The sequence below is a fragment of the Hyla sarda genome, unplaced genomic scaffold (genome assembly GCF_029499605.1).
Source record: "Hyla sarda isolate aHylSar1 unplaced genomic scaffold, aHylSar1.hap1 scaffold_2361, whole genome shotgun sequence".
NCBI classification, from domain to species: domain Eukaryota; kingdom Metazoa; phylum Chordata; class Amphibia; order Anura; family Hylidae; genus Hyla; species Hyla sarda.
In genome coordinates, this window is record NW_026609045.1 from 1 (window position 1) to 24,151 (window position 24,151).

Here is a 24,151-nt window from a genome sequence, read left to right on the forward strand (position 1 = left end):
CACGTTCAACCAGGGAATTAAGGGGTAGGGGTGTGGCGCGATATTGGGGAAGGGATGAGATTTTATATTTCTTCATAAGCATTAATCTTATTTTGTCAATTAGGAACATTCAGCACCCACCCGCTATCAAGGCAGCTGCCTATCATGTCATGCCCTACCTGCACAGGTGTGCTGGCTACTCAAATGATCCAATTAAGGAGGCCATTTAGTCAGCAGCAGCAGAAGTCCTGTGCCTGGACGCTCCAACAGGGGCCAGACACAAGCAGAAGCAGAAGCAGCAGAAGCAGCAGCAGCACCACCTTTTGTTTTTTGGCTGCAGCAGCAGCAAGGCCCACAGGGCTGGCTAGCTGGCTAGCCAGCAAGCAGGTAGCAATGAAAGTAGGAATCTTTCTTTTTAACCCTGTAAGGGGGTGGTGCACTGTACCCGAAGATACTGCCATATCGGGTCAATGCATAGGGCGACGGAAGCAAGCTTCGAAATCGGCCCCCGTTCTCAAAAATCCATTTAATATATGGTCCCCAGATAGGGGACGTATCAGATATTAAACTGATAAGAACAGATACTACACTTGATCTTAGCCAAAAGGCCGAGAAGCGATAACCGTGAAAGGGGCGGGCCCAACAAGGTCCCCTTCATGGGCACTATCACTGCTTGCTGTCAGGGAGGCTGCCAGACAATTTTCCATGCACACTCTGGGCTGGGGGGCAGTCAACCACCAGTACACACAGCAGAACCTAAACCCATACCATTATTGCTAAGCAGCAAGACAGGGGCCCATTGCACTCCCACGGGGCCTTTTTAAATGCAATCCATAACCCGGATTTGCCAGGAACCCTTCTTACTCCTCCTACTTGCATGTGACACTAGGCTTAGGATCTGCATAGGAAACACACACACAAGCACACACCTACCTTTGTTGCCTGCAGATGCCTCCTTGGCTGTCCCCAAACGGTATCAAACCAACACCCACGGGAAGCTGTAAGCATAGAGGACATGCCTGCACCCCATTGGACTTACCTGTGTGGGTTAAATCCGGGTTATTTGACAACCTATGGCGGTGATGGTTCTGCTCAGGCAGAGCAGTGCTGATGCTCCTCATAAAGCTGTCGCTGCTGTGAAGGTTCTAGGTGACATCACAAATCCCTTTGGTTACATACACAACAAAGCTGGGTTGTTGTTGTTTACACTCTGCAAGGCCTGTGGAAGTGAGTGACATCATAGCACTGTAGTTCTGAGGGTTCAAGATGGATGCAACAATCTCCTGTTGCTTCTATGAAGGCCGTAATAGACGACATCACCAAACAGCTCCATAGTCACATACACAGCAAAGGAGAGATGTTGTTTACACCTAGTGATGTCAGTGGTATTGAGTGACATCACAGCACAGTGCTAAGGCTCCTGGGCCTGGACACAGCAGCGGCTGCAATATCTCAACGGAGAATACGTTTATATCTATATGTGTGTGTGCGCATATATATATATATATATATATATATATATATATATATATATATTTCTCCGCCGAAATCACTTTTAAACCCATTTCCACCTTTTTTTCCCTTCTCTTCCTCTTACTTTTTTTTCACGTTTTTTTACGTTTTTCTCCTTTTCGCCTCTTTTCTGGGCGTATTATTCTTCTTTTTCTTCTTTTTTTTCGTCTAATGCATACCCCATCAGTGCAGCAATGCTTATTCAATACCGCCAGCAGATGGAGACACTGGGGGATAATTTTCTAAGGATTTATACTGATTTTTCCTGTCTGAATTTGTCGCACAGAAAGTTGCAGGCCAAATATGTGTGACATTTCTGCGACTTTAGCTTCTAGAGCATTTTTACAACATTATACATAGGTGCTGAATACATAAAAAGCGACTGTTCAGCGACAGACAAGTCGCATCGGCTGAAAGTAGGCCAGAATGTCAGTCCATGTTGGAGCAGGTTTAGATACAGTCTAAAGCATAGATCTCAAAGTCTGTGCACAGAATTTAGCAAGGGCCTCGCACCTTCTGATGCATCAGGTAGGTGCACAATAGCATAGCCTAACCCTCTGTACTTTGGTCTATATTGATGCGGGACATAGACAGCCAGCTGATGACCAATCCATTAGTGCAATGGATGGCTGGAAGCATTTGTCTTTGCCTTTGCAATACCACAGAAGCAATGCATGGTCAATGTACAGCAATGACACACCTGTGTGAACAGCCAGGAGACCCCCCCCCCCCCCCATGTTATGTTACATAGTTACATAGTTAGTACGGTCGAAAAAAGACATATGTCCATCACGTTCAACCAGGGAATTAAGGGGTAGGGGTGTGGCGCGATATTGGGGAAGGGATGAGATTTTATATTTCTTCATAAGCATTAATCTTATTTTGTCAATTAGGAACATTCAGCACCCACCCGCTATCAAGGCAGCTGCCTATCATGTCATGCCCTACCTGCACAGGTGTGCTGGCTACTCAAATGATCCAATTAAGGAGGCCATTTAGTCAGCAGCAGCAGAAGTCCTGTGCCTGGACGCTCCAACAGGGGCCAGACACAAGCAGAAGCAGAAGCAGCAGAAGCAGCAGCAGCACCACCTTTTGTTTTTTGGCTGCAGCAGCAGCAAGGCCCACAGGGCTGGCTAGCTGGCTAGCCAGCAAGCAGGTAGCAATGAAAGTAGGAATCTTTCTTTTTAACCCTGTAAGGGGGTGGTGCACTGTACCCGAAGATACTGCCATATCGGGTCAATGCATAGGGCGACGGAAGCAAGCTTCGAAATCGGCCCCCGTTCTCAAAAATCCATTTAATATATGGTCCCCAGATAGGGGACGTATCAGATATTAAACTGATAAGAACAGATACTACACTTGATCTTAGCCAAAAGGCCGAGAAGCGATAACCGTGAAAGGGGCGGGCCCAACAAGGTCCCCTTCATGGGCACTATCACTGCTTGCTGTCAGGGAGGCTGCCAGACAATTTTCCATGCACACTCTGGGCTGGGGGGCAGTCAACCACCAGTACACACAGCAGAACCTAAACCCATACCATTATTGCTAAGCAGCAAGACAGGGGCCCATTGCACTCCCACGGGGCCTTTTTAAATGCAATCCATAACCCGGATTTGCCAGGAACCCTTCTTACTCCTCCTACTTGCATGTGACACTGGGCTTAGGATCTGCATAGGAAACACACACACAAGCACACACCTACCTTTGTTGCCTGCAGATGCCTCCTTGGCTGTCCCCAAACGGTATCAAACCAACACCCACGGGAAGCTGTAAGCATAGAGGACATGCCTGCACCCCATTGGACTTACCTGTGTGGGTTAAATCCGGGTTATTTGACAACCTATGGCGGTGATGGTTCTGCTCAGGCAGAGCAGTGCTGATGCTCCTCATAAAGCTGTCGCTGCTGTGAAGGTTCTAGGTGACATCACAAATCCCTTTGGTTACATACACAACAAAGCTGGGTTGTTGTTGTTTACACTCTGCAAGGCCTGTGGAAGTGAGTGACATCATAGCACTGTAGTTCTGAGGGTTCAAGATGGATGCAACAATCTCCTGTTGCTTCTATGAAGGCCGTAATAGACGACATCACCAAACAGCTCCATAGTCACATACACAGCAAAGGAGAGATGTTGTTTACACCTAGTGATGTCAGTGGTATTGAGTGACATCACAGCACAGTGCTAAGGCTCCTGGGCCTGGACACAGCAGCGGCTGCAATATCTCAACGGAGAATACGTTTATATCTATATGTGTGTGTGCGCATATATATATATATATATATATATATATATATATATATATATATATATCTCCGCCGAAATCACTTTTAAACCCATTTCCACCTTTTTTTCCCTTCTCTTCCTCTTACTTTTTTTTCACGTTTTTTTACGTTTTTCTCCTTTTCGCCTCTTTTCTGGGCGTATTATTCTTCTTTTTCTTCTTTTTTTTCGTCTAATGCATACCCCATCAGTGCAGCAATGCTTATTCAATACCGCCAGCAGATGGAGACACTGGGGGATAATTTTCTAAGGATTTATACTGATTTTTCCTGTCTGAATTTGTCGCACAGAAAGTTGCAGGCCAAATATGTGTGACATTTCTGCGACTTTAGCTTCTAGAGCATTTTTACAACATTATACATAGGTGCTGAATACATAAAAAGCGACTGTTCAGCGACAGACAAGTCGCATCGGCTGAAAGTAGGCCAGAATGTCAGTCCATGTTGGAGCAGGTTTAGATACAGTCTAAAGCATAGATCTCAAAGTCTGTGCACAGAATTTAGCAAGGGCCTCGCACCTTCTGATGCATCAGGTAGGTGCACAATAGCATAGCCTAACCCTCTGTACTTTGGTCTATATTGATGCGGGACATAGACAGCCAGCTGATGACCAATCCATTAGTGCAATGGATGGCTGGAAGCATTTGTCTTTGCCTTTGCAATACCACAGAAGCAATGCATGGTCAATGTACAGCAATGACACACCTGTGTGAACAGCCAGGAGACCCCCCCCCCCCCCATGTTATGTTACATAGTTACATAGTTAGTACGGTCGAAAAAAGACATATGTCCATCACGTTCAACCAGGGAATTAAGGGGTAGGGGTGTGGCGCGATATTGGGGAAGGGATGAGATTTTATATTTCTTCATAAGCATTAATCTTATTTTGTCAATTAGGAACATTCAGCACCCACCCGCTATCAAGGCAGCTGCCTATCATGTCATGCCCTACCTGCACAGGTGTGCTGGCTACTCAAATGATCCAATTAAGGAGGCCATTTAGTCAGCAGCAGCAGAAGTCCTGTGCCTGGACGCTCCAACAGGGGCCAGACACAAGCAGAAGCAGAAGCAGCAGAAGCAGCAGCAGCACCACCTTTTGTTTTTTGGCTGCAGCAGCAGCAAGGCCCACAGGGCTGGCTAGCTGGCTAGCCAGCAAGCAGGTAGCAATGAAAGTAGGAATCTTTCTTTTTAACCCTGTAAGGGGGTGGTGCACTGTACCCGAAGATACTGCCATATCGGGTCAATGCATAGGGCGACGGAAGCAAGCTTCGAAATCGGCCCCCGTTCTCAAAAATCCATTTAATATATGGTCCCCAGATAGGGGACGTATCAGATATTAAACTGATAAGAACAGATACTACACTTGATCTTAGCCAAAAGGCCGAGAAGCGATAACCGTGAAAGGGGCGGGCCCAACAAGGTCCCCTTCATGGGCACTATCACTGCTTGCTGTCAGGGAGGCTGCCAGACAATTTTCCATGCACACTCTGGGCTGGGGGGCAGTCAACCACCAGTACACACAGCAGAACCTAAACCCATACCATTATTGCTAAGCAGCAAGACAGGGGCCCATTGCACTCCCACGGGGCCTTTTTAAATGCAATCCATAACCCGGATTTGCCAGGAACCCTTCTTACTCCTCCTACTTGCATGTGACACTGGGCTTAGGATCTGCATAGGAAACACACACACAAGCACACACCTACCTTTGTTGCCTGCAGATGCCTCCTTGGCTGTCCCCAAACGGTATCAAACCAACACCCACGGGAAGCTGTAAGCATAGAGGACATGCCTGCACCCCATTGGACTTACCTGTGTGGGTTAAATCCGGGTTATTTGACAACCTATGGCGGTGATGGTTCTGCTCAGGCAGAGCAGTGCTGATGCTCCTCATAAAGCTGTCGCTGCTGTGAAGGTTCTAGGTGACATCACAAATCCCTTTGGTTACATACACAACAAAGCTGGGTTGTTGTTGTTTACACTCTGCAAGGCCTGTGGAAGTGAGTGACATCATAGCACTGTAGTTCTGAGGGTTCAAGATGGATGCAACAATCTCCTGTTGCTTCTATGAAGGCCGTAATAGACGACATCACCAAACAGCTCCATAGTCACATACACAGCAAAGGAGAGATGTTGTTTACACCTAGTGATGTCAGTGGTATTGAGTGACATCACAGCACAGTGCTAAGGCTCCTGGGCCTGGACACAGCAGCGGCTGCAATATCTCAACGGAGAATACGTTTATATCTATATGTGTGTGTGCGCATATATATATATATATATATATATATATATATATATATATATATATATATTTCTCCGCCGAAATCACTTTTAAACCCATTTCCACCTTTTTTTCCCTTCTCTTCCTCTTACTTTTTTTTCACGTTTTTTTACGTTTTTCTCCTTTTCGCCTCTTTTCTGGGCGTATTATTCTTCTTTTTCTTCTTTTTTTTCGTCTAATGCATACCCCATCAGTGCAGCAATGCTTATTCAATACCGCCAGCAGATGGAGACACTGGGGGATAATTTTCTAAGGATTTATACTGATTTTTCCTGTCTGAATTTGTCGCACAGAAAGTTGCAGGCCAAATATGTGTGACATTTCTGCGACTTTAGCTTCTAGAGCATTTTTACAACATTATACATAGGTGCTGAATACATAAAAAGCGACTGTTCAGCGACAGACAAGTCGCATCGGCTGAAAGTAGGCCAGAATGTCAGTCCATGTTGGAGCAGGTTTAGATACAGTCTAAAGCATAGATCTCAAAGTCTGTGCACAGAATTTAGCAAGGGCCTCGCACCTTCTGATGCATCAGGTAGGTGCACAATAGCATAGCCTAACCCTCTGTACTTTGGTCTATATTGATGCGGGACATAGACAGCCAGCTGATGACCAATCCATTAGTGCAATGGATGGCTGGAAGCATTTGTCTTTGCCTTTGCAATACCACAGAAGCAATGCATGGTCAATGTACAGCAATGACACACCTGTGTGAACAGCCAGGAGACCCCCCCCCCCCCCCATGTTATGTTACATAGTTACATAGTTAGTACGGTCGAAAAAAGACATATGTCCATCACGTTCAACCAGGGAATTAAGGGGTAGGGGTGTGGCGCGATATTGGGGAAGGGATGAGATTTTATATTTCTTCATAAGCATTAATCTTATTTTGTCAATTAGGAACATTCAGCACCCACCCGCTATCAAGGCAGCTGCCTATCATGTCATGCCCTACCTGCACAGGTGTGCTGGCTACTCAAATGATCCAATTAAGGAGGCCATTTAGTCAGCAGCAGCAGAAGTCCTGTGCCTGGACGCTCCAACAGGGGCCAGACACAAGCAGAAGCAGAAGCAGCAGAAGCAGCAGCAGAAGCAGCAGCAGCACCACCTTTTGTTTTTTGGCTGCAGCAGCAGCAAGGCCCACAGGGCTGGCTAGCTGGCTAGCCAGCAAGCAGGTAGCAATGAAAGTAGGAATCTTTCTTTTTAACCCTGTAAGGGGGTGGTGCACTGTACCCGAAGATACTGCCATATCGGGTCAATGCATAGGGCGACGGAAGCAAGCTTCGAAATCGGCCCCCGTTCTCAAAAATCCATTTAATATATGGTCCCCAGATAGGGGACGTATCAGATATTAAACTGATAAGAACAGATACTACACTTGATCTTAGCCAAAAGGCCGAGAAGCGATAACCGTGAAAGGGGCGGGCCCAACAAGGTCCCCTTCATGGGCACTATCACTGCTTGCTGTCAGGGAGGCTGCCAGACAATTTTCCATGCACACTCTGGGCTGGGGGGCAGTCAACCACCAGTACACACAGCAGAACCTAAACCCATACCATTATTGCTAAGCAGCAAGACAGGGGCCCATTGCACTCCCACGGGGCCTTTTTAAATGCAATCCATAACCCGGATTTGCCAGGAACCCTTCTTACTCCTCCTACTTGCATGTGACACTGGGCTTAGGATCTGCATAGGAAACACACACACAAGCACACACCTACCTTTGTTGCCTGCAGATGCCTCCTTGGCTGTCCCCAAACGGTATCAAACCAACACCCACGGGAAGCTGTAAGCATAGAGGACATGCCTGCACCCCATTGGACTTACCTGTGTGGGTTAAATCCGGGTTATTTGACAACCTATGGCGGTGATGGTTCTGCTCAGGCAGAGCAGTGCTGATGCTCCTCATAAAGCTGTCGCTGCTGTGAAGGTTCTAGGTGACATCACAAATCCCTTTGGTTACATACACAACAAAGCTGGGTTGTTGTTGTTTACACTCTGCAAGGCCTGTGGAAGTGAGTGACATCATAGCACTGTAGTTCTGAGGGTTCAAGATGGATGCAACAATCTCCTGTTGCTTCTATGAAGGCCGTAATAGACGACATCACCAAACAGCTCCATAGTCACATACACAGCAAAGGAGAGATGTTGTTTACACCTAGTGATGTCAGTGGTATTGAGTGACATCACAGCACAGTGCTAAGGCTCCTGGGCCTGGACACAGCAGCGGCTGCAATATCTCAACGGAGAATACGTTTATATCTATATGTGTGTGTGCGCATATATATATATATATATATATATATATATATATATATATATATATATTTCTCCGCCGAAATCACTTTTAAACCCATTTCCACCTTTTTTTCCCTTCTCTTCCTCTTACTTTTTTTTCACGTTTTTTTACGTTTTTCTCCTTTTCGCCTCTTTTCTGGGCGTATTATTCTTCTTTTTCTTCTTTTTTTTCGTCTAATGCATACCCCATCAGTGCAGCAATGCTTATTCAATACCGCCAGCAGATGGAGACACTGGGGGATAATTTTCTAAGGATTTATACTGATTTTTCCTGTCTGAATTTGTCGCACAGAAAGTTGCAGGCCAAATATGTGTGACATTTCTGCGACTTTAGCTTCTAGAGCATTTTTACAACATTATACATAGGTGCTGAATACATAAAAAGCGACTGTTCAGCGACAGACAAGTCGCATCGGCTGAAAGTAGGCCAGAATGTCAGTCCATGTTGGAGCAGGTTTAGATACAGTCTAAAGCATAGATCTCAAAGTCTGTGCACAGAATTTAGCAAGGGCCTCGCACCTTCTGATGCATCAGGTAGGTGCACAATAGCATAGCCTAACCCTCTGTACTTTGGTCTATATTGATGCGGGACATAGACAGCCAGCTGATGACCAATCCATTAGTGCAATGGATGGCTGGAAGCATTTGTCTTTGCCTTTGCAATACCACAGAAGCAATGCATGGTCAATGTACAGCAATGACACACCTGTGTGAACAGCCAGGAGACCCCCCCCCCCCCATGTTATGTTACATAGTTACATAGTTAGTACGGTCGAAAAAAGACATATGTCCATCACGTTCAACCAGGGAATTAAGGGGTAGGGGTGTGGCGCGATATTGGGGAAGGGATGAGATTTTATATTTCTTCATAAGCATTAATCTTATTTTGTCAATTAGGAACATTCAGCACCCACCCGCTATCAAGGCAGCTGCCTATCATGTCATGCCCTACCTGCACAGGTGTGCTGGCTACTCAAATGATCCAATTAAGGAGGCCATTTAGTCAGCAGCAGCAGAAGTCCTGTGCCTGGACGCTCCAACAGGGGCCAGACACAAGCAGAAGCAGAAGCAGCAGAAGCAGCAGCAGCACCACCTTTTGTTTTTTGGCTGCAGCAGCAGCAAGGCCCACAGGGCTGGCTAGCTGGCTAGCCAGCAAGCAGGTAGCAATGAAAGTAGGAATCTTTCTTTTTAACCCTGTAAGGGGGTGGTGCACTGTACCCGAAGATACTGCCATATCGGGTCAATGCATAGGGCGACGGAAGCAAGCTTCGAAATCGGCCCCCGTTCTCAAAAATCCATTTAATATATGGTCCCCAGATAGGGGACGTATCAGATATTAAACTGATAAGAACAGATACTACACTTGATCTTAGCCAAAAGGCCGAGAAGCGATAACCGTGAAAGGGGCGGGCCCAACAAGGTCCCCTTCATGGGCACTATCACTGCTTGCTGTCAGGGAGGCTGCCAGACAATTTTCCATGCACACTCTGGGCTGGGGGGCAGTCAACCACCAGTACACACAGCAGAACCTAAACCCATACCATTATTGCTAAGCAGCAAGACAGGGGCCCATTGCACTCCCACGGGGCCTTTTTAAATGCAATCCATAACCCGGATTTGCCAGGAACCCTTCTTACTCCTCCTACTTGCATGTGACACTGGGCTTAGGATCTGCATAGGAAACACACACACAAGCACACACCTACCTTTGTTGCCTGCAGATGCCTCCTTGGCTGTCCCCAAACGGTATCAAACCAACACCCACGGGAAGCTGTAAGCATAGAGGACATGCCTGCACCCCATTGGACTTACCTGTGTGGGTTAAATCCGGGTTATTTGACAACCTATGGCGGTGATGGTTCTGCTCAGGCAGAGCAGTGCTGATGCTCCTCATAAAGCTGTCGCTGCTGTGAAGGTTCTAGGTGACATCACAAATCCCTTTGGTTACATACACAACAAAGCTGGGTTGTTGTTGTTTACACTCTGCAAGGCCTGTGGAAGTGAGTGACATCATAGCACTGTAGTTCTGAGGGTTCAAGATGGATGCAACAATCTCCTGTTGCTTCTATGAAGGCCGTAATAGACGACATCACCAAACAGCTCCATAGTCACATACACAGCAAAGGAGAGATGTTGTTTACACCTAGTGATGTCAGTGGTATTGAGTGACATCACAGCACAGTGCTAAGGCTCCTGGGCCTGGACACAGCAGCGGCTGCAATATCTCAACGGAGAATACGTTTATATCTATATGTGTGTGTGCGCATATATATATATATATATATATATATATATATATATATATATATATATTTCTCCGCCGAAATCACTTTTAAACCCATTTCCACCTTTTTTTCCCTTCTCTTCCTCTTACTTTTTTTTCACGTTTTTTTACGTTTTTCTCCTTTTCGCCTCTTTTCTGGGCGTATTATTCTTCTTTTTCTTCTTTTTTTTCGTCTAATGCATACCCCATCAGTGCAGCAATGCTTATTCAATACCGCCAGCAGATGGAGACACTGGGGGATAATTTTCTAAGGATTTATACTGATTTTTCCTGTCTGAATTTGTCGCACAGAAAGTTGCAGGCCAAATATGTGTGACATTTCTGCGACTTTAGCTTCTAGAGCATTTTTACAACATTATACATAGGTGCTGAATACATAAAAAGCGACTGTTCAGCGACAGACAAGTCGCATCGGCTGAAAGTAGGCCAGAATGTCAGTCCATGTTGGAGCAGGTTTAGATACAGTCTAAAGCATAGATCTCAAAGTCTGTGCACAGAATTTAGCAAGGGCCTCGCACCTTCTGATGCATCAGGTAGGTGCACAATAGCATAGCCTAACCCTCTGTACTTTGGTCTATATTGATGCGGGACATAGACAGCCAGCTGATGACCAATCCATTAGTGCAATGGATGGCTGGAAGCATTTGTCTTTGCCTTTGCAATACCACAGAAGCAATGCATGGTCAATGTACAGCAATGACACACCTGTGTGAACAGCCAGGAGACCCCCCCCCCCCCCCATGTTATGTTACATAGTTACATAGTTAGTACGGTCGAAAAAAGACATATGTCCATCACGTTCAACCAGGGAATTAAGGGGTAGGGGTGTGGCGCGATATTGGGGAAGGGATGAGATTTTATATTTCTTCATAAGCATTAATCTTATTTTGTCAATTAGGAACATTCAGCACCCACCCGCTATCAAGGCAGCTGCCTATCATGTCATGCCCTACCTGCACAGGTGTGCTGGCTACTCAAATGATCCAATTAAGGAGGCCATTTAGTCAGCAGCAGCAGAAGTCCTGTGCCTGGACGCTCCAACAGGGGCCAGACACAAGCAGAAGCAGAAGCAGCAGAAGCAGCAGCAGCACCACCTTTTGTTTTTTGGCTGCAGCAGCAGCAAGGCCCACAGGGCTGGCTAGCTGGCTAGCCAGCAAGCAGGTAGCAATGAAAGTAGGAATCTTTCTTTTTAACCCTGTAAGGGGGTGGTGCACTGTACCCGAAGATACTGCCATATCGGGTCAATGCATAGGGCGACGGAAGCAAGCTTCGAAATCGGCCCCCGTTCTCAAAAATCCATTTAATATATGGTCCCCAGATAGGGGACGTATCAGATATTAAACTGATAAGAACAGATACTACACTTGATCTTAGCCAAAAGGCCGAGAAGCGATAACCGTGAAAGGGGCGGGCCCAACAAGGTCCCCTTCATGGGCACTATCACTGCTTGCTGTCAGGGAGGCTGCCAGACAATTTTCCATGCACACTCTGGGCTGGGGGGCAGTCAACCACCAGTACACACAGCAGAACCTAAACCCATACCATTATTGCTAAGCAGCAAGACAGGGGCCCATTGCACTCCCACGGGGCCTTTTTAAATGCAATCCATAACCCGGATTTGCCAGGAACCCTTCTTACTCCTCCTACTTGCATGTGACACTGGGCTTAGGATCTGCATAGGAAACACACACACAAGCACACACCTACCTTTGTTGCCTGCAGATGCCTCCTTGGCTGTCCCCAAACGGTATCAAACCAACACCCACGGGAAGCTGTAAGCATAGAGGACATGCCTGCACCCCATTGGACTTACCTGTGTGGGTTAAATCCGGGTTATTTGACAACCTATGGCGGTGATGGTTCTGCTCAGGCAGAGCAGTGCTGATGCTCCTCATAAAGCTGTCGCTGCTGTGAAGGTTCTAGGTGACATCACAAATCCCTTTGGTTACATACACAACAAAGCTGGGTTGTTGTTGTTTACACTCTGCAAGGCCTGTGGAAGTGAGTGACATCATAGCACTGTAGTTCTGAGGGTTCAAGATGGATGCAACAATCTCCTGTTGCTTCTATGAAGGCCGTAATAGACGACATCACCAAACAGCTCCATAGTCACATACACAGCAAAGGAGAGATGTTGTTTACACCTAGTGATGTCAGTGGTATTGAGTGACATCACAGCACAGTGCTAAGGCTCCTGGGCCTGGACACAGCAGCGGCTGCAATATCTCAACGGAGAATACGTTTATATCTATATGTGTGTGTGCGCATATATATATATATATATATATATATATATATATATATATATTTCTCCGCCGAAATCACTTTTAAACCCATTTCCACCTTTTTTTCCCTTCTCTTCCTCTTACTTTTTTTTCACGTTTTTTTACGTTTTTCTCCTTTTCGCCTCTTTTCTGGGCGTATTATTCTTCTTTTTCTTCTTTTTTTTCGTCTAATGCATACCCCATCAGTGCAGCAATGCTTATTCAATACCGCCAGCAGATGGAGACACTGGGGATAATTTTCTAAGGATTTATACTGATTTTTCCTGTCTGAATTTGTCGCACAGAAAGTTGCAGGCCAAATATGTGTGACATTTCTGCGACTTTAGCTTCTAGAGCATTTTTACAACATTATACATAGGTGCTGAATACATAAAAAGCGACTGTTCAGCGACAGACAAGTCGCATCGGCTGAAAGTAGGCCAGAATGTCAGTCCATGTTGGAGCAGGTTTAGATACAGTCTAAAGCATAGATCTCAAAGTCTGTGCACAGAATTTAGCAAGGGCCTCGCACCTTCTGATGCATCAGGTAGGTGCACAATAGCATAGCCTAACCCTCTGTACTTTGGTCTATATTGATGCGGGACATAGACAGCCAGCTGATGACCAATCCATTAGTGCAATGGATGGCTGGAAGCATTTGTCTTTGCCTTTGCAATACCACAGAAGCAATGCATGGTCAATGTACAGCAATGACACACCTGTGTGAACAGCCAGGAGACCCCCCCCCCCCCCCATGTTATGTTACATAGTTACATAGTTAGTACGGTCGAAAAAAGACATATGTCCATCACGTTCAACCAGGGAATTAAGGGGTAGGGGTGTGGCGCGATATTGGGGAAGGGATGAGATTTTATATTTCTTCATAAGCATTAATCTTATTTTGTCAATTAGGAACATTCAGCACCCACCCGCTATCAAGGCAGCTGCCTATCATGTCATGCCCTACCTGCACAGGTGTGCTGGCTACTCAAATGATCCAATTAAGGAGGCCATTTAGTCAGCAGCAGCAGAAGTCCTGTGCCTGGACGCTCCAACAGGGGCCAGACACAAGCAGAAGCAGAAGCAGCAGAAGCAGCAGCAGCACCACCTTTTGTTTTTTGGCTGCAGCAGCAGCAAGGCCCACAGGGCTGGCTAGCTGGCTAGCCAGCAAGCAGGTAGCAATGAAAGTAGGAATCTTTCTTTTTAACCCTGTAAGGGGGTGGTGCACTGTACCCGAAGATACTGCCATATCGGGTCAATGCATAGGGCGACGGAAGCAAGCTTCGAAATCGGCCCCCGTTCTCAAAAATCCATTTAATATATGGTCCCCAGATAGGGGACGTATCAGATATTAAACTGATAAGAACAGATACTACACTTGATCTTAGCCAAAAGGCCGAGAAGCGATAACCGTGAAAGGGGCGGGCCCAACAAGGTCCCCTTCATGGGCACTATCACTGCTTGCTGTCAGGGAGGCTGCCAGACAATTTTCCATGCACACTCTGGGCTGGGGGGCAGTCAACCACCAGTACACACAGCAGAACCTAAACCCATACCATTATTGCTAAGCAGCAAGACAGGGGCCCATTGCACTCCCACGGGGCCTTTTTAAATGCAATCCATAACCCGGATTTGCCAGGAACCCTTCTTACTCCTCCTACTTGCATGTGACACTGGGCTTAGGATCTGCATAGGAAACACACACACAAGCACACACCTACCTTTGTTGCCTGCAGATGCCTCCTTGGCTGTCCCCAAACGGTATCAAACCAACACCCACGGGAAGCTGTAAGCATAGAGGACATGCCTGCACCCCATTGGACTTACCTGTGTGGGTTAAATCCGGGTTATTTGACAACCTATGGCGGTGATGGTTCTGCTCAGGCAGAGCAGTGCTGATGCTCCTCATAAAGCTGTCGCTGCTGTGAAGGTTCTAGGTGACATCACAAATCCCTTTGGTTACATACACAACAAAGCTGGGTTGTTGTTGTTTACACTCTGCAAGGCCTGTGGAAGTGAGTGACATCATAGCACTGTAGTTCTGAGGGTTCAAGATGGATGCAACAATCTCCTGTTGCTTCTATGAAGGCCGTAATAGACGACATCACCAAACAGCTCCATAGTCACATACACAGCAAAGGAGAGATGTTGTTTACACCTAGTGATGTCAGTGGTATTGAGTGACATCACAGCACAGTGCTAAGGCTCCTGGGCCTGGACACAGCAGCGGCTGCAATATCTCAACGGAGAATACGTTTATATCTATATGTGTGTGTGCGCATATATATATATATATATATATATATATATATATATATATATATATTTCTCCGCCGAAATCACTTTTAAACCCATTTCCACCTTTTTTTCCCTTCTCTTCCTCTTACTTTTTTTTCACGTTTTTTTACGTTTTTCTCCTTTTCGCCTCTTTTCTGGGCGTATTATTCTTCTTTTTCTTCTTTTTTTTCGTCTAATGCATACCCCATCAGTGCAGCAATGCTTATTCAATACCGCCAGCAGATGGAGACACTGGGGGATAATTTTCTAAGGATTTATACTGATTTTTCCTGTCTGAATTTGTCGCACAGAAAGTTGCAGGCCAAATATGTGTGACATTTCTGCGACTTTAGCTTCTAGAGCATTTTTACAACATTATACATAGGTGCTGAATACATAAAAAGCTACTGTTCAGCGACAGACAAGTCGCATCGGCTGAAAGTAGGCCAGAATGTCAGTCCATGTTGGAGCAGGTTTAGATACAGTCTAAAGCATAGATCTCAAAGTCTGTGCACAGAATTTAGCAAGGGCCTCGCACCTTCTGATGCATCAGGTAGGTGCACAATAGCATAGCCTAACCCTCTGTACTTTGGTCTATATTGATGCGGGACATAGACAGCCAGCTGATGACCAATCCATTAGTGCAATGGATGGCTGGAAGCATTTGTCTTTGCCTTTGCAATACCACAGAAGCAATGCATGGTCAATGTACAGCAATGACACACCTGTGTGAACAGCCAGGAGACCCCCCCCCCCCCCCATGTTATGTTACATAGTTACATAGTTAGTACGGTCGAAAAAAGACATATGTCCATCACGTTCAACCAGGGAATTAAGGGGTAGGGGTGTGGCGCGATATTGGGGAAGGGATGAGATTTTATATTTCTTCATAAGCATTAATCTTATTTTGTCAATTAGGAACATTCAGCACCCACCCGCTATCAAGGCAGCTGCCTATCATGTCATGCCCTACCTGCACAGGTGTGCTGGCTACTCAAATGATCCAATTAAGGAGGCCATTTAGTCAGCAGCAGCAGAAGTCCTGTGCCTGGACGCTCCAACAGGGGCCAGACACAAGCAGAAGCAGAAGCAGCAGAAGCAGCAGCAGCACCACCTTTTGTTTTTTGGCTGCAGCAGCAGCAAGGCCCACAGGGCTGGCTAGCTGGCTAGCCAGCAAGCAGGTAGCAATGAAAGTAGGAATCTTTCTTTTTAACCCTGTAAGGGGGTGGTGCACTGTACCCGAAGATACTGCCATATCGGGTCAATGCATAGGGCGACGGAAGCAAGCTTCGAAATCGGCCCCCGTTCTCAAAAATCCATTTAATATATGGTCCCCAGATAGGGGACGTATCAGATATTAAACTGATAAGAACAGATACTACACTTGATCTTAGCCAAAAGGCCGAGAAGCGATAACCGTGAAAGGGGCGGGCCCAACAAGGTCCCCTTCATGGGCACTATCACTGCTTGCTGTCAGGGAGGCTGCCAGACAATTTTCCATGCACACTCTGGGCTGGGGGGCAGTCAACCACCAGTACACACAGCAGAACCTAAACCCATACCATTATTGCTAAGCAGCAAGACAGGGGCCCATTGCACTCCCACGGGGCCTTTTTAAATGCAATCCATAACCCGGATTTGCCAGGAACCCTTCTTACTCCTCCTACTTGCATGTGACACTGGGCTTAGGATCTGCATAGGAAACACACACACAAGCACACACCTACCTTTGTTGCCTGCAGATGCCTCCTTGGCTGTCCCCAAACGGTATCAAACCAACACCCACGGGAAGCTGTAAGCATAGAGGACATGCCTGCACCCCATTGGACTTACCTGTGTGGGTTAAATCCGGGTTATTTGACAACCTATGGCGGTGATGGTTCTGCTCAGGCAGAGCAGTGCTGATGCTCCTCATAAAGCTGTCGCTGCTGTGAAGGTTCTAGGTGACATCACAAATCCCTTTGGTTACATACACAACAAAGCTGGGTTGTTGTTGTTTACACTCTGCAAGGCCTGTGGAAGTGAGTGACATCATAGCACTGTAGTTCTGAGGGTTCAAGATGGATGCAACAATCTCCTGTTGCTTCTATGAAGGCCGTAATAGACGACATCACCAAACAGCTCCATAGTCACATACACAGCAAAGGAGAGATGTTGTTTACACCTAGTGATGTCAGTGGTATTGAGTGACATCACAGCACAGTGCTAAGGCTCCTGGGCCTGGACACAGCAGCGGCTGCAATATCTCAACGGAGAATACGTTTATATCTATATGTGTGTGTGCGCATATATATATATATATATATATATATATATATATATATATATATATATATATATTTCTCCGCCGAAATCACTTTTAAACCCATTTCCACCTTTTTTTCCCTTCTCTTCCTCTTACTTTTTTTTCACGTTTTTTTACGTTTTTCTCCTTTTCGCCTCTTTTCTGGGCGTATTATTCTTCTTTTTCTTCTTTTTTTTCGTCTAATGCATACCCCATCAGTGCAGCAATGCTTATTCAATACCGCCAGCAGATGGAGACACTGGGGGATAATTTTCTAAGGATTTATACTGATTTTTCCTGTCTGAATTTGTCGCACAGAAAGTTGCAGGCCAAATATGTGTGACATTTCTGCGACTTTAGCTTCTAGAGCATTTTTACAACATTATACATAGGTGCTGAATACATAAAAAGCGACTGTTCAGCGACAGACAAGTCGCATCGGCTGAAAGTAGGCCAGAATGTCAGTCCATGTTGGAGCAGGTTTAGATACAGTCTAAAGCATAGATCTCAAAGTCTGTGCACAGAATTTAGCAAGGGCCTCGCACCTTCTGATGCATCAGGTAGGTGCACAATAGCATAGCCTAACCCTCTGTACTTTGGTCTATATTGATGCGGGACATAGACAGCCAGCTGATGACCAATCCATTAGTGCAATGGATGGCTGGAAGCATTTGTCTTTGCCTTTGCAATACCACAGAAGCAATGCATGGTCAATGTACAGCAATGACACACCTGTGTGAACAGCCAGGAGACCCCCCCCCCCCCCCCATGTTATGTTACATAGTTACATAGTTAGTACGGTCGAAAAAAGACATATGTCCATCACGTTCAACCAGGGAATTAAGGGGTAGGGGTGTGGCGCGATATTGGGGAAGGGATGAGATTTTATATTTCTTCATAAGCATTAATCTTATTTTGTCAATTAGGAACATTCAGCACCCACCCGCTATCAAGGCAGCTGCCTATCATGTCATGCCCTACCTGCACAGGTGTGCTGGCTACTCAAATGATCCAATTAAGGAGGCCATTTAGTCAGCAGCAGCAGAAGTCCTGTGCCTGGACGCTCCAACAGGGGCCAGACACAAGCAGAAGCAGAAGCAGCAGAAGCAGCAGCAGCACCACCTTTTGTTTTTTGGCTGCAGCAGCAGCAAGGCCCACAGGGCTGGCTAGCTGGCTAGCCAGCAAGCAGGTAGCAATGAAAGTAGGAATCTTTCTTTTTAACCCTGTAAGGGGGTGGTGCACTGTACCCGAAGATACTGCCATATCGGGTCAATGCATAGGGCGACGGAAGCAAGCTTCGAAATCGGCCCCCGTTCTCAAAAATCCATTTAATATATGGTCCCCAGATAGGGGACGTATCAGATATTAAACTGATAAGAACAGATACTACACTTGATCTTAGCCAAAAGGCCGAGAAGCGATAACCGTGAAAGGGGCGGGCCCAACAAGGTCCCCTTCATGGGCACTATCACTGCTTGCTGTCAGGGAGGCTGCCAGACAATTTTCCATGCACACTCTGGGCTGGGGGGCAGTCAACCACCAGTACACACAGCAGAACCTAAACCCATACCATTATTGCTAAGCAGCAAGACAGGGGCCCATTGCACTCCCACGGGGCCTTTTTAAATGCAATCCATAACCCGGATTTGCCAGGAACCCTTCTTACTCCTCCTACTTGCATGTGACACTGGGCTTAGGATCTGCATAGGAAACACACACACAAGCACACACCTACCTTTGTTGCCTGCAGATGCCTCCTTGGCTGTCCCCAAACGGTATCAAACCAACACCCACGGGAAGCTGTAAGCATAGAGGACATGCCTGCACCCCATTGGACTTACCTGTGTGGGTTAAATCCGGGTTATTTGACAACCTATGGCGGTGATGGTTCTGCTCAGGCAGAGCAGTGCTGATGCTCCTCATAAAGCTGTCGCTGCTGTGAAGGTTCTAGGTGACATCACAAATCCCTTTGGTTACATACACAACAAAGCTGGGTTGTTGTTGTTTACACTCTGCAAGGCCTGTGGAAGTGAGTGACATCATAGCACTGTAGTTCTGAGGGTTCAAGATGGATGCAACAATCTCCTGTTGCTTCTATGAAGGCCGTAATAGACGACATCACCAAACAGCTCCATAGTCACATACACAGCAAAGGAGAGATGTTGTTTACACCTAGTGATGTCAGTGGTATTGAGTGACATCACAGCACAGTGCTAAGGCTCCTGGGCCTGGACACAGCAGCGGCTGCAATATCTCAACGGAGAATACGTTTATATCTATATGTGTGTGTGCGCATATATATATATATATATATATATATATATATATATATATATATATATTATATATTTCTCCGCCGAAATCACTTTTAAACCCATTTCCACCTTTTTTTCCCTTCTCTTCCTCTTACTTTTTTTTCACGTTTTTTTACGTTTTTCTCCTTTTCGCCTCTTTTCTGGGCGTATTATTCTTCTTTTTCTTCTTTTTTTTCGTCTAATGCATACCCCATCAGTGCAGCAATGCTTATTCAATACCGCCAGCAGATGGAGACACTGGGGGATAATTTTCTAAGGATTTATACTGATTTTTCCTGTCTGAATTTGTCGCACAGAAAGTTGCAGGCCAAATATGTGTGACATTTCTGCGACTTTAGCTTCTAGAGCATTTTTACAACATTATACATAGGTGCTGAATACATAAAAAGCGAACTGTTCAGCGACAGACAAGTCGCATCGGCTGAAAGTAGGCCAGAATGTCAGTCCATGTTGGAGCAGGTTTAGATACAGTCTAAAGCATAGATCTCAAAGTCTGTGCACAGAATTTAGCAAGGGCCTCGCACCTTCTGATGCATCAGGTAGGTGCACAATAGCATAGCCTAACCCTCTGTACTTTGGTCTATATTGATGCGGGACATAGACAGCCAGCTGATGACCAATCCATTAGTGCAATGGATGGCTGGAAGCATTTGTCTTTGCCTTTGCAATACCACAGAAGCAATGCATGGTCAATGTACAGCAATGACACACCTGTGTGAACAGCCAGGAGACCCCCCCCCCCCCCCCATGTTATGTTACATAGTTACATAGTTAGTACGGTCGAAAAAAGACATATGTCCATCACGTTCAACCAGGGAATTAAGGGGTAGGGGTGTGGCGCGATATTGGGGAAGGGATGAGATTTTATATTTCTTCATAAGCATTAATCTTATTTTGTCAATTAGGAACATTCAGCACCCACCCGCTATCAAGGCAGCTGCCTATCATGTCATGCCCTACCTGCACAGGTGTGCTGGCTACTCAAATGATCCAATTAAGGAGGCCATTTAGTCAGCAGCAGCAGAAGTCCTGTGCCTGGACGCTCCAACAGGGGCCAGACACAAGCAGAAGCAGAAGCAGCAGAAGCAGCAGCAGCACCACCTTTTGTTTTTTGGCTGCAGCAGCAGCAAGGCCCACAGGGCTGGCTAGCTGGCTAGCCAGCAAGCAGGTAGCAATGAAAGTAGGAATCTTTCTTTTTAACCCTGTAAGGGGGTGGTGCACTGTACCCGAAGATACTGCCATATCGGGTCAATGCATAGGGCGACGGAAGCAAGCTTCGAAATCGGCCCCCGTTCTCAAAAATCCATTTAATATATGGTCCCCAGATAGGGGACGTATCAGATATTAAACTGATAAGAACAGATACTACACTTGATCTTAGCCAAAAGGCCGAGAAGCGATAACCGTGAAAGGGGCGGGCCCAACAAGGTCCCCTTCATGGGCACTATCACTGCTTGCTGTCAGGGAGGCTGCCAGACAATTTTCCATGCACACTCTGGGCTGGGGGGCAGTCAACCACCAGTACACACAGCAGAACCTAAACCCATACCATTATTGCTAAGCAGCAAGACAGGGGCCCATTGCACTCCCACGGGGCCTTTTTAAATGCAATCCATAACCCGGATTTGCCAGGAACCCTTCTTACTCCTCCTACTTGCATGTGACACTGGGCTTAGGATCTGCATAGGAAACACACACACAAGCACACACCTACCTTTGTTGCCTGCAGATGCCTCCTTGGCTGTCCCCAAACGGTATCAAACCAACACCCACGGGAAGCTGTAAGCATAGAGGACATGCCTGCACCCCATTGGACTTACCTGTGTGGGTTAAATCCGGGTTATTTGACAACCTATGGCGGTGATGGTTCTGCTCAGGCAGAGCAGTGCTGATGCTCCTCATAAAGCTGTCGCTGCTGTGAAGGTTCTAGGTGACATCACAAATCCCTTTGGTTACATACACAACAAAGCTGGGTTGTTGTTGTTTACACTCTGCAAGGCCTGTGGAAGTGAGTGACATCATAGCACTGTAGTTCTGAGGGTTCAAGATGGATGCAACAATCTCCTGTTGCTTCTATGAAGGCCGTAATAGACGACATCACCAAACAGCTCCATAGTCACATACACAGCAAAGGAGAGATGTTGTTTACACCTAGTGATGTCAGTGGTATTGAGTGACATCACACAGTGCTAAGGCTCCTGGGCCTGGACACAGCAGCGGCTGCAATATCTCAACGGAGAATACGTTTATATCTATATGTGTGTGTGCGCATATATATATATATATATATATATATATATATATATATATATATATATTTCTCCGCCGAAATCACTTTTAAACCCATTTCCACCTTTTTTTCCCTTCTCTTCCTCTTACTTTTTTTTCACGTTTTTTTACGTTTTTCTCCTTTTCGCCTCTTTTCTGGGCGTATTATTCTTCTTTTTCTTCTTTTTTTTCGTCTAATGCATACCCCATCAGTGCAGCAATGCTTATTCAATACCGCCAGCAGATGGAGACACTGGGGGATAATTTTCTAAGGATTTATACTGATTTTTCCTGTCTGAATTTGTCGCACAGAAAGTTGCAGGCCAAATATGTGTGACATTTCTGCGACTTTAGCTTCTAGAGCATTTTTACAACATTATACATAGGTGCTGAATACATAAAAAGCGACTGTTCAGCGACAGACAAGTCGCATCGGCTGAAAGTAGGCCAGAATGTCAGTCCATGTTGGAGCAGGTTTAGATACAGTCTAAAGCATAGATCTCAAAGTCTGTGCACAGAATTTAGCAAGGGCCTCGCACCTTCTGATGCATCAGGTAGGTGCACAATAGCATAGCCTAACCCTCTGTACTTTGGTCTATATTGATGCGGGACATAGACAGCCAGCTGATGACCAATCCATTAGTGCAATGGATGGCTGGAAGCATTTGTCTTTGCCTTTGCAATACCACAGAAGCAATGCATGGTCAATGTACAGCAATGACACACCTGTGTGAACAGCCAGGAGACCCCCCCCCCCCCCCCATGTTATGTTACATAGTTACATAGTTAGTACGGTCGAAAAAAGACATATGTCCATCACGTTCAACCAGGGAATTAAGGGGTAGGGGTGTGGCGCGATATTGGGGAAGGGATGAGATTTTATATTTCTTCATAAGCATTAATCTTATTTTGTCAATTAGGAACATTCAGCACCCACCCGCTATCAAGGCAGCTGCCTATCATGTCATGCCCTACCTGCACAGGTGTGCTGGCTACTCAAATGATCCAATTAAGGAGGCCATTTAGTCAGCAGCAGCAGAAGTCCTGTGCCTGGACGCTCCAACAGGGGCCAGACACAAGCAGAAGCAGAAGCAGCAGAAGCAGCAGCAGCACCACCTTTTGTTTTTTGGCTGCAGCAGCAGCAAGGCCCACAGGGCTGGCTAGCTGGCTAGCCAGCAAGCAGGTAGCAATGAAAGTAGGAATCTTTCTTTTTAACCCTGTAAGGGGGTGGTGCACTGTACCCGAAGATACTGCCATATCGGGTCAATGCATAGGGCGACGGAAGCAAGCTTCGAAATCGGCCCCCGTTCTCAAAAATCCATTTAATATATGGTCCCCAGATAGGGGACGTATCAGATATTAAACTGATAAGAACAGATACTACACTTGATCTTAGCCAAAAGGCCGAGAAGCGATAACCGTGAAAGGGGCGGGCCCAACAAGGTCCCCTTCATGGGCACTATCACTGCTTGCTGTCAGGGAGGCTGCCAGACAATTTTCCATGCACACTCTGGGCTGGGGGGCAGTCAACCACCAGTACACACAGCAGAACCTAAACCCATACCATTATTGCTAAGCAGCAAGACAGGGGCCCATTGCACTCCCACGGGGCCTTTTTAAATGCAATCCATAACCCGGATTTGCCAGGAACCCTTCTTACTCCTCCTACTTGCATGTGACACTGGGCTTAGGATCTGCATAGGAAACACACACACAAGCACACACCTACCTTTGTTGCCTGCAGATGCCTCCTTGGCTGTCCCCAAACGGTATCAAACCAACACCCACGGGAAGCTGTAAGCATAGAGGACATGCCTGCACCCCATTGGACTTACCTGTGTGGGTTAAATCCGGGTTATTTGACAACCTATGGCGGTGATGGTTCTGCTCAGGCAGAGCAGTGCTGATGCTCCTCATAAAGCTGTCGCTGCTGTGAAGGTTCTAGGTGACATCACAAATCCCTTTGGTTACATACACAACAAAGCTGGGTTGTTGTTGTTTACACTCTGCAAGGCCTGTGGAAGTGAGTGACATCATAGCACTGTAGTTCTGAGGGTTCAAGATGGATGCAACAATCTCCTGTTGCTTCTATGAAGGCCGTAATAGAC

General features: G+C 46.3%; 11 non-coding genes across 11 annotated transcripts; all 11 read right to left on the reverse strand.

The window, feature by feature from the left end:
* Positions 1-408: 408 nt before the first annotated feature.
* LOC130322576 (U2 spliceosomal RNA) lies at positions 409-599 on the reverse strand. Its single transcript, XR_008868045.1, has one exon. It is a non-coding gene; the product is annotated as a U2 spliceosomal RNA (small nuclear RNA).
* A 2,090-nt stretch (positions 600-2,689) lies between these two features.
* On the reverse strand, positions 2,690-2,880 carry LOC130322588 (U2 spliceosomal RNA). The gene has a single exon (XR_008868056.1). It is a non-coding gene; the product is annotated as a U2 spliceosomal RNA (small nuclear RNA).
* Positions 2,881-4,971: 2,091 nt separating this feature from the next.
* LOC130322594 (U2 spliceosomal RNA) lies at positions 4,972-5,162 on the reverse strand. The gene has a single exon (XR_008868061.1). It is a non-coding gene; the product is annotated as a U2 spliceosomal RNA (small nuclear RNA).
* A 2,108-nt stretch (positions 5,163-7,270) lies between these two features.
* On the reverse strand, positions 7,271-7,461 carry LOC130322595 (U2 spliceosomal RNA). Its single transcript, XR_008868062.1, has one exon. It is a non-coding gene; the product is annotated as a U2 spliceosomal RNA (small nuclear RNA).
* Positions 7,462-9,553: 2,092 nt separating this feature from the next.
* LOC130322596 (U2 spliceosomal RNA) lies at positions 9,554-9,744 on the reverse strand. Its single transcript, XR_008868063.1, has one exon. It is a non-coding gene; the product is annotated as a U2 spliceosomal RNA (small nuclear RNA).
* Positions 9,745-11,838: 2,094 nt separating this feature from the next.
* On the reverse strand, positions 11,839-12,029 carry LOC130322577 (U2 spliceosomal RNA). Its single transcript, XR_008868046.1, has one exon. It is a non-coding gene; the product is annotated as a U2 spliceosomal RNA (small nuclear RNA).
* Positions 12,030-14,116: 2,087 nt separating this feature from the next.
* LOC130322579 (U2 spliceosomal RNA) lies at positions 14,117-14,307 on the reverse strand. Its single transcript, XR_008868047.1, has one exon. It is a non-coding gene; the product is annotated as a U2 spliceosomal RNA (small nuclear RNA).
* Positions 14,308-16,399: 2,092 nt separating this feature from the next.
* On the reverse strand, positions 16,400-16,590 carry LOC130322580 (U2 spliceosomal RNA). Its single transcript, XR_008868048.1, has one exon. It is a non-coding gene; the product is annotated as a U2 spliceosomal RNA (small nuclear RNA).
* A 2,101-nt stretch (positions 16,591-18,691) lies between these two features.
* On the reverse strand, positions 18,692-18,882 carry LOC130322581 (U2 spliceosomal RNA). The gene has a single exon (XR_008868049.1). It is a non-coding gene; the product is annotated as a U2 spliceosomal RNA (small nuclear RNA).
* Positions 18,883-20,985: 2,103 nt separating this feature from the next.
* LOC130322582 (U2 spliceosomal RNA) lies at positions 20,986-21,176 on the reverse strand. Its single transcript, XR_008868050.1, has one exon. It is a non-coding gene; the product is annotated as a U2 spliceosomal RNA (small nuclear RNA).
* A 2,092-nt stretch (positions 21,177-23,268) lies between these two features.
* On the reverse strand, positions 23,269-23,459 carry LOC130322583 (U2 spliceosomal RNA). The gene has a single exon (XR_008868051.1). It is a non-coding gene; the product is annotated as a U2 spliceosomal RNA (small nuclear RNA).
* Between the last annotated feature and the right edge of the window lie 692 nt (positions 23,460-24,151).